The sequence below is a fragment of the Mirounga angustirostris genome, unplaced genomic scaffold, assembly GCF_029215605.1.
Source record: "Mirounga angustirostris isolate CCGP_5_RB_7025 unplaced genomic scaffold, mMirAng1.0.hap1 SCAF_5, whole genome shotgun sequence".
In the NCBI taxonomy this organism is placed as follows: domain Eukaryota; kingdom Metazoa; phylum Chordata; class Mammalia; order Carnivora; family Phocidae; genus Mirounga; species Mirounga angustirostris.
In genome coordinates this window covers 31,801,326-31,815,625 of record NW_026991713.1, presented here as the reverse complement: position 1 = coordinate 31,815,625, position 14,300 = coordinate 31,801,326, and positions in this window count along the sequence as shown.

Below are 14,300 nucleotides of genomic sequence, written 5' to 3'. Positions count from 1 at the left end.
TACCCTTTGGAGTTTTATAAAAATGATATTTACTTGAAAATGTACTTGTCAAGGAAGTTTAACAGCCTTTTAAGAAACTTCACTCTTGGTTTTTAGTGATTGGATATGGTACCATGTTAAAGAGTTCTTTACTATGCTTATGTTAATAATACTAGGAGCATGGTTGCTTACGTTGGTCATTTTAACCTATAGTATAAAAATAATGTGTCAAAAGAAAATTACACACAAAATATAATTGACTGTGATTAAAAACAATAAGTGATTTATAATCACAGGGTGAACTGATACATATATGAGCTTATATTTGTCAAGAATATTAGGTCCTTAGGATACATATAAATAAGTGATTTGAAATAACAGAGTGGATTATTGTGTATTGGTTTGCTATGATTTCAAATCCATTTATTTATAACTTAAGTAAAGTTTTTTTGAATCTAAGGGTGAATTTGTTTACATTAAGGAAGCTGTATCAGGATTTTTTTGTATCAACATTTGTTGTTGTCAGTAAGTTCTCAGTAGCTCAACAGTTGATGGGTACTACTGGCAATTTATCAATAAGAATATTTGGAAGAGTATTATTTAGAAGAGAGTCTCATCAAAGAACATATGCAAGAAACATAATGGACACTTAAATTTTAAATAACAAGAATTTGTGAGGATTTACTGAGAGTATTAGATCTGGGCAAGGCTACTCTTTGCTGATCTGAATAGCGCTCCAAAGATCTTAAGATACTTGCTCCTGTCTTGGCCAGGCTACTTTTTTTTCTTTTTTAAAGATTTTATTTTTAAGTAATCTCTACATCCAACATGGGGCTCAAACTCACAACCCCACAACCAAGAGTTGCATGCTGTACCAAGCCAGCCAGATGCCCCTTGGCCAGGCTACATTTAATTGTCAACAGTGTTAAATCATGCAGCAGCCTCAGGAAGAGAAGGGGTTATCTGTTCCTGCTTTGGTGAGGTTACTCCTAGGGGAAGTGGTGCCAACTGTGTGATGGTCTTTCGAGTAATAATCGTCAGAGCAGCCCACCTTGCCTGCCAACACAGGTGCCATTGCCCACTAGCTATGTGCCCCAGCAGAGAGGGACCCAAGACAGTATCGATGCCCAGCTTTTAGTTGGAAGTACTGACTACCAAGAACCAACTCATAGAAAGGCACACCTCAACTAAATTTGGACTTTATTTCTTTCATTTCTCCTTTTACTGGCACAATAGTGTAATTAATCTATTACTGGTTTACAGTTTGTTATTTCTCTATCAGCTTATGAAGAGACATTATCCTAATGCTATTGGCTTATAAAATATTACTATTATTAATTATAATTCCCACAGTGAACTTGTGTTAAATATATTATTGGCAAAGATAAATCTCAGTCTCTGAGCATAATTTGCCCCAAACAAAACACTGACAGAAGAAAAATATTTTGCCATATTCTATTATCTTGTATCTTCTTAATTATTATTAAGTCAAATGCCTCTATCATGTAGATTGGCCATTAAAGCTTCTTTTTCTGTGTATTACCTGTTCATATCATTTGCTAGGTTTTCTACTGGACATTGTAACTTTTCCTCATTAATTTGTGTGTACATTGCTGAATTCTGAACACTGACCTTTTTCTTGGTTATTATTACATTTTCTGTAAATATCTTTTTTTCGATGTCTACCTTTTTAAAACTTTATGTTGTCTTTCTTTTATATAATTTTAAAATTTAGTGTACTAGAATTAATAAGCTATACCATTATGATTTGTTTTCAATGGCATGTTAAAAAAACCTTCTTTGTTCCGAATCCATAGAGATATGATCCTATAAAGTCAAAATAGTAATGTTTTTATTACTGTTTTAATTTTTAACAATATGGAAGGTATAAATAATACTTTTTTATTACTTTAATTTGCATTTGCTCAACTACTGCTAAAGTTAGGTATCTATTTATAAGACTGCTGGCCTTTTGGATTTGTTCCAAAAGCCTTATTCATATTTGCCCAGACACATTTGTATTTTTCTTGCCAATTTGTATATTAAATACATGTTTGTATGTTATATACATTAACCCTTTGTTACCTATATCCTAATATTTTATCCCCAGTTTGATTTGTATATAGAGTTTGTATACTGTGTTTCTGGCATGCTGGATTTAAAAATCACAATATGGTCAACATGTCAATCCTTCCTCTTAATGGTCTATGAATTTCCAGTCTTGATTAGAAAGATTTCTCTTACTTTTATATTTTGCATATTATTACCTATATTTCTCACAGTATTTTGATTGTTGTGTTTAGTATTTAATTACTTGGTCCTTCTAATTTTATCATTTTATGTGGCAAATGAGTCCACTTTTATTTTTCCCAGATAGCCTGTTGTGTTAGCACAACTTATTAAGCAATCCATCCTTTTCCTACTGAATTAAACTATTACCTTTGTCAAATGTTAACTTCTATTATAAAATGTAAGGTTAAGCTGTTAGTAGAACTTTTATGCCAAATCAGTAGTTCCCAAATGGGGGTGATTTTACCCTCTGGGCACATTTATGTTTACCACAACCTGGAGGAGAGAGCACTGGGATGCTGCTGCACATTCTACCATGCCCAGGACATTCCTGCCCCAGCAACTCCCGACAAAAAATTACCAGACTAATGTATCAATAGTGATGATTGAGAAACCCTTCCTAGACCCAAAGATGTCTGGAGGTATGATCTTGGATTTGCCTGGTATGTGCTAAATTAAGATAAATATGGCATATTTAGATTATACCTGGTCATCATAATTGTCAATAGTGAAATGCCTAATGAATGATCTATAGCTGCAATTACAGGGAACTGAGTTGACAAGTTTTCTCAGAGAAAATATGTGGTGAGTACAAATAAGATCAGTAAGGTTGGAGCTGGTAGCCCCCCTGAATTGAATTATTCCATGCAAGTTTCCAACACATTTCTTTCAACCAAGTGTGTTCCGTGTAGTGGAATGGCCAGTAAGTTGAGTTTGACAAACTGAAATCTCCTGCTGCAGTTGCTGATCCATTAGGAGGTCTATTGCCTGCTGTATCCTTGATTCAGCAACATAAACTGGAAACATAGTGTGCGTGTCTTGTGAATCTTTTCATCAGTTCCAAATAAAGGAGCATCCAACTGAGTCAGAAGTGATGCTAAATGCATAACTATTTCTAATTTTGGATTCTCTCTTTTGTGACAACAAACTATTTTCTTATCTCTACATCAAAAGTGTATTGACCAGATCGCCTAGATTTTTTTTTATTCTTATGTTAATCCCCATACATTACATCGTTAGTTTTAGATGTAGTGTTCCATGATTCATTGTTTGTGCATAACACCCAGTGCTCCATGCAGAATGTGCCCTCCTCAATACCCATTACCAGGCTAACCCATCTTCCCACCCCCCTCCCCTCTAGAACCCTCAGTTTGTTTTTCAGAGTCCATCGTCTCACATGGTTCGTCTACCCCTGCAATTTCCCCTGCTTCATTCTTCCCCTCCTGCTACCTTCTTCTTCTTTTTTTTTTTTTCTTAACATATATTGCATTATTTGTTTCAGAGGTACAGATCTGAGATTCAGCAGTCTTGCACAATTCACAGCGCTTACCAGAGCACATACCCTCCCCAGTGTCTATCACCCAGTCACCCCATACCTCCCACCCCACCCCCCACCAGATTGCCTAGATTTTAAAGTAAGTTCTGATGCTATGCCATTATTCTCATTTTCATTGTCTCCTAGATGTTCTCCTGAATTTGTTCTTCATTTGAATATTAACTTATTCTACTTAATTCTAAAAGGAGAAAAACAGAGACAATAAAAAGAGTATTGAAATTCTAGCTTGGATTGCTTTGAATTATTTTATTATTATTGTTGTTGTTTTGGAAAATAATATTTTTGAAATTCAGTTTTTCCATCCAACAATGAAATCTATTTCCATTTTTTCAGCTCTTTATATCTTCAGTTAAGGTTTTGTAATATTCTTCAAATCATTTCTTATTCTTTTATTCCAAAGTATTCTACAAAATAATATTGACTGATGTTCTAACGTTAAACCATCTAACCATTCATGGAGTTAAACCTAAATTGTGTCTGTGTGTGTTCTAATGCATAACTGAAGTTAGTTTGGTAGTATTTTATTTAGAAACATGCATCTATATTAGTAATTTTGACCTCTGATTTTCCTTTCTTATTTAATTCTGTTGGCTTCCAAGGATTCTGTTAAAAAATATATCAGTGATTTTATATCAAATAGTTATTCTTAAACTTATAATTTTGATGAAAATAAATAACGAGCACTTGTTTGCTAATGATCTGAATTTTCATGATACATAAACAATCCGCATATGTATATTAAATTTATTCAGGAAAATGTATTGTTAAGGTTATAGCCATATAACTGTAAAACAGTTCTTTCTTCCTTAAGTCTCACTGTCCTGAATACAAAGTAAACCTGGAAACTTAGCCTTATTAGTATCATGTTTAAATTAATTAAACCATTCACTAATAAGCTCATCTTAACTACATGGATTATAAAATCAACAGAGACAAAGTTAATTATTCCAGTGAAAATTTACAATGAAATGTAAATAATCCCAAAGAAGATACATTTAAAAAATGGAAAATTATTATCACCATTTCAGTTTACTCAGATATATCTTTAATTACAGCTGCCTTCAAGAAATGTAAATTATATATATTTATTCATATATAGAATGTAAGTCTTTGTACTTACAAAAAATTTAATTGCTTCAGCACCAAACACAACAAGCAGCTGGAACCAAAGTCAGCACAAGTATTGCCAAAGGTATTATCATACACTTAGAAATTGATCTGACACTGCTCACCCCCTACAATGGAGACTATAATATAAAAGTGCTCGGACAACTCATAAAGCTAAATACCAATTCTTAAATCTATCTTTTATTTATTTGCTTCACAGGGCTCTATGTAGACAAGACTAAAGATCGTACTGACTGAAAATGTCAAAATTATTCAAAAGTTGACAGAAGGAATGCAAAAGAGACCTAAGCAATTATGATTCATATGAATCACTGATGTAAACTCATCCCAATTTCATTGACATTCTAAACCTGAAAATCACTTGGGCTGCTAGTGAAAAATTGTCCCTAGTACATCCTGGAAATTATATTTTAAAAGTCATCTTAGATAACTCTAATGCAGGTGGTATCCAAGCACATTTTGAGAAACATTAAATAGCCCACATGCGTTAGTTCACAGATACTGTTGGCCGCGTATAAGCATGCCTCTTTGCTATAGAAATTACTTTCTGGTATCCTAGTATTTAAATTACTACATTAAAATGACTGGGGAAAATCATAATGATGAACATGATGGTTTCAGCAAACATTATGTTTATGTTTAATGTATTCTGTATGAATTATACAGTGGCCCATTTTTTTTAATTGGCAATCCAGCTGTAGATGTTCTTTTTAACCATCATACTCAATTAAGCAGAACACCTCAATTCTCATATGCTTTGAAACAACAGAAGATAATTTCTTCTATGAAAAAAAAAATGACTTCGAGGAAAATCAGGCAGATGTTTTAACTACTTTAAGTGTTTGTGTGTGTGTACTAGAAGTAATTATCTTTGCTCTAATACTGCTCAAATTACATCAGTTGCTACTATTAAGCAGTAAATTTGTATACATGTGCTTACAATGTGTGAAGATCAAATACAGGAATCTCTGTAAATTGTAAGGAAGAAAAAATTATGCTATATCAAAATCCAACTCATTGTCCTTATTTTTGAAGGCATGAGATCTTAGGCAACTAAATAATGACAAAGAGAAAGAAACACACAGAGACAGAGACAGAGAGAGGTGGGAGGGCCAGAGAGAAACTATGTTGCACAAAAGAAGATTTGTTTAATTCTTTCAAAGCTATACCAGCTGAAGACTTGTTGTGTTTAAGAAAAAAGAGAGGTTGTCCTCAGTTATCTCCTCCCCAGTTTCAGATTGAGAGCAAGACTCTACATCCACTAAGGCAATAAGGGAAAGAGAAAAGTCCTCCAGACAGCCCATCTGCTGGTCAGATAAAGATGAATAAAACAAATTTCCATTTAAAATCATGTTTGACTAGGGGCGCCTAGGTGGCTCAGTCAGTTAAGCATCTGCCTTCGGTTCAGGTCATGATCCCAGGGTCCTGGGATCGAGCCCCACATGGGGCCCCCTGCTCAGCGGGAAGCCTGCTTCTCCCTCTCCCTCTGCCTGTCGCTCTCCCTGCTTGTGCTCTCTTTCTTGCTATCTCTCTCTTCCTGTCAAATAAATAAATAAAATCTTTAAAAATAAATAAATAAAATCACATTTGACTAATAATTATAAATTGGCCTCTTTTAATTTCCCATTAAAATATAGATGAAGACTTCAAAAGAAAACATAAATATAAGATGGAAAGACAATGAAACATTTGTCAGATTCTAGGAATAAGTTCCACTAAGTGCAACATCCATAAAACTGAAATTAGAATATCAGTTATGTCACATTCCTTGTACCATATAAAAGAAACTGAGAGATCATAATAGATGTCTTTCTCTTTTCCAACATTTTGCACCTGATCAGACTTCTAGAGTCTGCGCCAAAAAAAAAATTGGGCAGCTGTCCTTTTTCAGATGGCCAACATATGCAGCCTATCCAAGAGTACAGGTTATCCTGCCTTTTTATTATGAGACTTTGACCCATGGAAAACAACATACTAGAAGGCAAGTGGAATTGATGGTATCATGTGGCAACATTGGTAGTGTATTTCAATAAATGAAAACATTTATTTCAAAAAGCCACACCATCTCCACTCCCACCTCCACCCCTCCCCCAAAAAAGATGCCCAAATGAAGACGAAGGAGAAACATGTAGGCTGAAAAAGGAAATGATGTAATATCCCCCAAATCAGAAAACATGAACTAATTATTCATAAAAATTGGCTGAATAAAAATAAAAAACAACCTGTGTATCAAAATTCCACCACTGTAACAAAAAATAAACAGAATACTTAGGAAAAAATATACATTACTGGAAGACAACGTCAATGTCTTCATGACCTAGAGAGTCATTACAATGGGAACAAAAAAAAAAAAGAAAGAAAGGAAAAGAAAAGGATGAACACTCCAGAAGTAAAACAAAGAATCTGAATCTAAAATTCACAAAGAAATAAATGTAGCTGAAAGAACACAATAATGCTATCTCACTAGTGTAAACAAATGAATATCTTCAAGTAAAAAACAAGATACCATATTTCATCTAATAAATTAGTTTTAAAAAGGAAGGAAGAAGGGAGGGAAGGACAGAAAGAAGGAAGGAAGGAGAGAAGGGAGGAAGGAAGGAAGGAAGGAAGGAAGGAAGGAAGGAAGGAAGGAAGGAAGGAAGGAAGGAAGGAAAGAAAGAAAGGAAGGAAGGAAGGAGGGAAGGAAGAAAGGAGGGAAGGAAGAAAGGAGGGAGGGAAGGAAGGAAGAAAAGAAGGTTTTGTGAGTATAATGCTAAATGTCAGCATGAATTCTATGTGATTGATTCTTTTGTACACTGTTGTTGAAAGTGTAAATTTATATTACCTACCTAGATAACAATTTATAAAACTAGAGTTTTATAAATATTTATGGCCTTTGACTAAGTAATCCTGCTTCTTGGAATCTCACTAGGAAGTAATTTAAAAAAAAAAAAGAAAAGAAAAAAACATACACAAATTTATTTATTAAAGCATTATTTCTTAAAAAAAGAAATTTAGAAATGACTTAAATATTTAAGGATAGGAAAGCCATTCAGTAAATCATAATACATCAATATAAAAAGTTATTATGCAGCTTGTCTTTAAATAATGAAACACTTAGGTTACAGGCTAATGTATTATATGGTATTAACCATGCAGGAAAAAACCAAAGGAAACAAAATGAAAATGAAGTGGTCATCTCTGGTTCTCTACTGCTACCACAGAGGTTCTGAACTACGGTTCCATGGTGACAACTAGACATCTGCTTTCCAAGTGATTCTTTTTTGTTTTTTTAATTATTATTTATTTATTTGAGATAGAGAGTGAGCAACAGAGAGAAAGAGAGTGTGATTGGGGGGGGTGGGAGGGGTAGGCAGAGAGTCAAGCAGACTCCCCACTGAGCAGGGAGCCCAGCGTGGGGCCAGATCCCAGGACCCTGAGATCATGACCCAAGCAGAAGGCAGACGCTTGACTGAGCCACCCAGGCGCCCCTTCCAAGTGATTCTGATGTAGGCAATCCACACTTTTTAGAACCCTGATCTAAAGAATAAAACCCAACCTTGTGTTATATACAAAGTCCTAGATGACCTAGTTCCTTCCCACTTCCAGTTTCATCTCACACACCTTGCCACATACTCTCAAACACCATGGAAAATACCATTCTTTAAATAAGTAAGTATTGAAAAAGGTGAATATAAGATCAGAATCACTGGGGGTGGGACCTAGAGCTCTACATTTTTTCACCTAATGATTATTGCCTGGTGATTCTGATATATCACAATGACCTTAATGCTCCCCTCAATTTGACTAAACTTTAGACAGATTTCTTCTTTACTACAGACCCTTGACTTCCCTTTACTTAGAGCATTTACTTTAGAAAACTTGCAAATGCAAATTCTTTCTTTGTCCCTTTGAAATATTTGTAAATCTTCTTCAAGCCTCTTGCCAATTTTACAACCCAGGAAGTATTTTTCTCAGGGACTCAGAAACCATCTCTCTGAAACGGAAACATCAAAGGAGATAGCATGTCTATTTCCCAGTCTCTGAGAGAGGGAAGGAGTCTAGGATCATTGGGTCACAGTTAGCAAGCTCAGATGGCCTGATCAAGAAGAAAAACATTTCTAAACTCAGGAATAACTCTATGTGCTAGACACATCTCATTAATCAATCTCACCCTTTTAACACCTTCCAGTATTTTTCTACCAGCTCACTAAAGAGTTTAAGAGGTGCTCACTTCTGCCTTTTGTGTCACTGGAATTTGGGTTCAATCTCTCTACTCTATTGCAATAGCCTGAATAAGATATTTCTTGCTTGTTTAGCTCTGCCCAGTGCAATTTTGCTTTGACAACACTAAAAATGGAGGCTTCTATGACCATCTTCATCTCCTTCCCTCTGCCTAGAGGGTTTTCTTCTGGAGCCATATTGCTTACCTTGATAACCTGTCCAATACCTAAAGACTTAGTTTGACTTTCAACTCCATGAAAGTTACTTTCCCTGATCCTCTTCATCGTTTCTTCTCCAATCCCAAAATGATGGTACCTCTAATTTATTGGGTTATAATAAAAAGAACATGAGTTTTGGAGTCCTAAATGGACATACCTATTTCACGGCATGCCCGCTTTATGATCTTTAGCATTGAACTAAACTTTGCAGAATGTGGCTTCTCTTAGGTTTAACACAGAAATTACAATGCCTTTTTTCCCCCTCAGGATATATTAATTGAATTTAAAATATTTTTAAGTATTTATAGCATAAAATCATTTTTTTAAATTTTTGAGCTGTTTGTATTTTTATTAAGACTTTACGTTTTCAGGGGCGCCTGGGTGGCTCAGTCATTAAGCATCTGCCTTCAGCTCAGGTCGTGATCCCAGGATCCTGGGATCAAGCCCCGAATCGGGCTCCCTGCTCACTGGGAAGCCTGCTTCTCCCTCTCCCACTCCCCCTGCTTGTGTTCCCTCTCTCTCTTTGTCTCTGCAAATAAATAAATAAAATCTTTAAAAAAAAAAAGACTTTATGTTTTCAGAGCTGTTTTTGCTCGCAGTAAAATTGAAGGAGAGATACAGAGATTACCATATATCAACTGCCCCTACGCATGCACAGCTTCCCACATTATCAACATCCACAAAGAGGGTGGTACATTTGTTACAACTAATGAACCTACATTGACACATGACAATCACCCAAAGTCCATAGTCCATAGGGTTCACTCTTGGTGTTGTACATTGTATGCGTTTGCACAAATGTATAATGACATGTATCCATCATTATAGTATCATGCAGAGTATTACCACTAAATAAAGAGCAATATCATTAAAAATCCTCTATGATCCACCTATTCATGTCTCCTCACCCCCAGGCCCTGGCAACCACTGGTCTTTTTACCATCTCCATGGTTTTGTCTTTTCTAGAATGTTACATAGTTGAAGTCATAGAGTATTTAGCCTTTTCAAGTTGGTTTCTTTCACTTAGTAATACATATTTATCTCTATGTCTTTTGATGGCTATTTGATTGTATTTTGTTTTGGGGGGGTATATGCATAGTTTATTTGAGAAGTGGTACCTGTCATGAAAAGCTTTCTATTTCTTCTGAATTCAGTTATCTCCTATTCCCTTTTTGGAGGTGGCTTCTCTCTTCCCACTAGGGCTGTAAATCACTTGATCCTGCCTATCTTAATTAATGATAGCCATGTGACATACACAAGGAGACAAAGAGCTTGGTTCAGAATGTAAATCAACAACATCAAGAAATTCTTGCTTTGAAAAAAAGAAAAACACACACAAGTGAACTAAAGAGTATTCTCAGTTATGTAGGTGATATTCCTCCTGACACAAGCTCTGAATCTGCTTGCAGACAAGCAACAACAGTTGTGGACCTCAAATGGACATACTTAGTGTAGCACTAAACTTCCCTTAGTTTAGAGACTGGTAAATGCATGACCCATGTTGGTCCAAAAGTTCATTATCCTGAACAGTAGTGGTCCAGAACTATAATTATTATGTCCTTCTTGGTCACCCTCACTCACCCATACATCCCTACAATGCCTGCCATCCTGGAATAACTTGAATATCACTGAAAAGGATAATTTAAAAGTTGGTTCTGGGGGCGCCCGGGTGGCTCAGTTGGTTAAGCGGCTGCCTTCAGCTCGGGTCATGATCCCAGGATCCTGGGATCGAGCCCCGCGTCCGGCTCCCTGCTCAGTGGAGAGTCTGCTTCTCCCTCTCCCTCTGCCTGCCTCTCTGCCTACTTGTGCTCTCTATCTATCTGTCAAATAAATAAACAAAATCTTTAAAATAAATAAATAAATAAAAGTTGGTTCTGCCTTCAAAGATTCACAATTTATTGTGTTTATTGGTAATTTGTCAGAAGAACCTCACAAAGACAAAGAACTACAATAGGCAAATATATGTATCAGGAAAATGTTTCCCCAAATGCTTTTTTTTTTTTTTTTTTTTTTTTTTTGTTTAACAATGAATAGGAAATATAAAATATGGAAAATGTTTAATTCTACAGGAATAAAACCCAGATTAAAAGATGAAATAAAATCCATCCAGGTATAAGGAGGGAATGAAAAATATTTTTCCCAAAATTCCACCAGCTTAGTTCCTATGGAAATGGCAATAAATCTATCCTATTCAGTCCCAACGTCAAATCTGGCCTTATGAGAGAGCATCTAGTCAGTTTATTGTTCTAACTTGGCCCATTTTCCCCATAAAAGCAGATTTTAAGACTCCAAATGACTTTCAGATCACTGATTCTACCACCAGCTGTTGCATTACCACATGGGTTTTGGGCTCTGAAAGGCATTTTTTGTGCTCCAATATTTATACTTTGGCGTAACTTTTTAACAGGTGCTTTATAGTAAAGAGAGACTAAGCATTATGAGGCATTACAGGTGCTAGAGAAAAGATCGCTGAAATAAAGCTTCTTTCATTAAAATATACTTGCCTCTTGGCACCTATGACTTTTAGCTATAGTTTGATCAATCTATGCTGGAAGCTTTGGTTGTAGGAGCAGTTGGTTTTGAAAGGCTGCCTGGTTTCATTTTCCATACAAATATGTCAGCACTTGAATGAAGAATGAAGTCTATCCTCAAGTTATTTATGCAGAACAGCATTGGTTCTACCATTGCTAATCCTAAAGCTAACTTAAAGCTTTTAAAAAGATCCACATAAAAGAATTTATGGGCTATTTGCTCCAAATAAAATAGTTTCAAAGGAATTCATGATGCAATTTGAAAATGACAGTTTGAGTGAATTAAATATTTTTCCTAAAATAAGAAAAAATTTGAAAGTCACTAGAATGTGTTGGGGCAGAAAATTGCTGCATAGTTTTTCCACTGCCTCTTATGCAAATGTTGGCTTTGTAGATTTGAAGTTTTGCGTTTTCATAGCTTGAGGTCACTCTCCATTTAAAAACTCACTCCAGAAAGCTAAAGGAAGGTTCACAAAGACAACTGGTTTTTTCAAAGACCTGAGTTATTTTAAAGTGGATTTCTAAATGGAATCACTCTGTTCATATGTAAGGGGCAGCTATGTGTGGTCACAAAAGCTAGATTTTATAGCAGAAAAATGTTTCCTTCTCAAAATAATACTTTTAACATGTTTTAAAGCACAATTGAATTAAAAAAATACATCCCATTTATAGTTTTCCTTTAAAAAAATCTTTATAAAGGTAAACATTTTATTGAGAAAAAATAGCCACTGAATTATTTTCTCACTTCAAAATTATCAATATTTTTTCTTAACTTAAAATTACTGCTAATGGCTAACACACTTTTTATAACCACCCCTGACCTATCCCTTCATCCCCTTCTCTGGTCACTCCTTCCCTAATATCTAATACTCAAGCATTTTCTGAACAAATTTGTTCAAATTGTTTTCTATGCCTTGAAATCTTCTAAGTACTCTTCCCTCACCTTAATGATTCCATCTCATTCTTACGTATTGATGGGGTTTTGGAATACAGGTGAGGTTTGGTGGGGTGAGGTCTGGAGGCGACGACCAGGAAGAATTCTTGTGATGTCTTTGGTGCAAAATAGTGGTTTTATTAAAGCATGGGGACAGCTTTTTATTAAAGCTGCTGCACCGGGGTTGTGAGGGGTGGCTGATTATATACTTGGGAGTTGGGGGAGATAAGGAAAAGAGAGATTTCAAAAGCATTTTTATACGTTAAAGAAGACTCACAGGATACCAGAGGCCTTGCCATTGTCAAGTTAAGGTTTTTTCCCTCTAGCAAGGCGTTAACATGAAGATAGTTTGGAGCTTCCTGGAGGAATGTTACACTGCCCGCTTCAAGTACCTGTGAATGGGCTGCAGGTTATAAGGACATTTAATTGTATTTACATTTCCTTCTGGAAGCTAGGTAATTGATAGAAATGCTTTGTTCTTGTAGATAGCTAAGGCATTTGTAAACTGAGGGAGACTCCTGTCTGGCAGGATTGTGATCTCTATAAGTTAACTATTTGTTTTTCCTTTCCTTAGCTTTAGGGCAGCCAGGAGTGCCTGAGGAATGTCACATATATCCCATCTGGGGGGTGATGGTTGTGGGGTGTCAGCTTCTGCTTTGTCCTCAGCTTGCCTTTTGTTTCCTCATCAATATCATCTAAATGTACAATTTTTTTCTGGGCAGGCTCCCTGAAGATACCTTTTCCCCACTGGATCCTCACCTCAGTGCATCCCCTGTAGGTATATTCTGCCCCATCCAAGTTTCTGTTTCCCTTTCTGCAGCATGTTGCTCTGAATATCTTACTCCTCACATTAATTGTAATTACCTCTATTCTCTATTTTCTCAGAAGAATCCTTGAATTCCTTGGAGAGAAAAGCTCGATCTTATTCAACTTTAAATTCCTAGCACCTGTCTTTGTAACTGAACAAGTATTAATTCATTAATTGTTCATTGGATAAATGTGTAAATGGAAGTGTATACACTGCCCTCCAACTGTGCTATAAACACAGTTGATTGTACAAGGGACAATAATTCCTTCTATTGCCTCTGTTTTCCTCATACAAAATGATCTACTCTAGGGTGCTCTTGAAAAAAGATAATTTGGAAGCTTGTTCTGCTACTACAAGATCATCAGTGAATTCATGGATGACTTCTGCACTTAGGTCATATGCTTTAAAGAAGTGAATTGTTCTACATAAAATGAATACTTTTATGTGCATAAAAATAAATAAATACTTAGGGCTTGGGGACAAGTGGAGAATACAGAGAGAAGATGAGAATGAAAAGAGAAGAGAGAGACCAGGTTGACTGGCATAAATCTGGAGATAATATGGGTAAAGGTGTCTCATAATTCCTCCTGATGGGTTAGCCAACTGTCGTTTAAGGATGGTGATGTCTTCTTTTAATTCTAAATTGTTGGCACTGCTGTGAAGTAAACCCCTTCATTAATCTGAAATCTCAGGTTAAGACCATCACAAAATGCAAATGTTTTCTGATGCTTTTTGTTTTATGTTGCTTTTGTGTAAACAAGGGAAACAGGGCTGACTTTCAAGTTAGGGCAGAGAAACGAGAAAGGAACAGCCTCAGGGGGTGAGACACGAAGGATTTTCATCAGCATCAGAAACTTGGAAGCCAAAAGTGCCA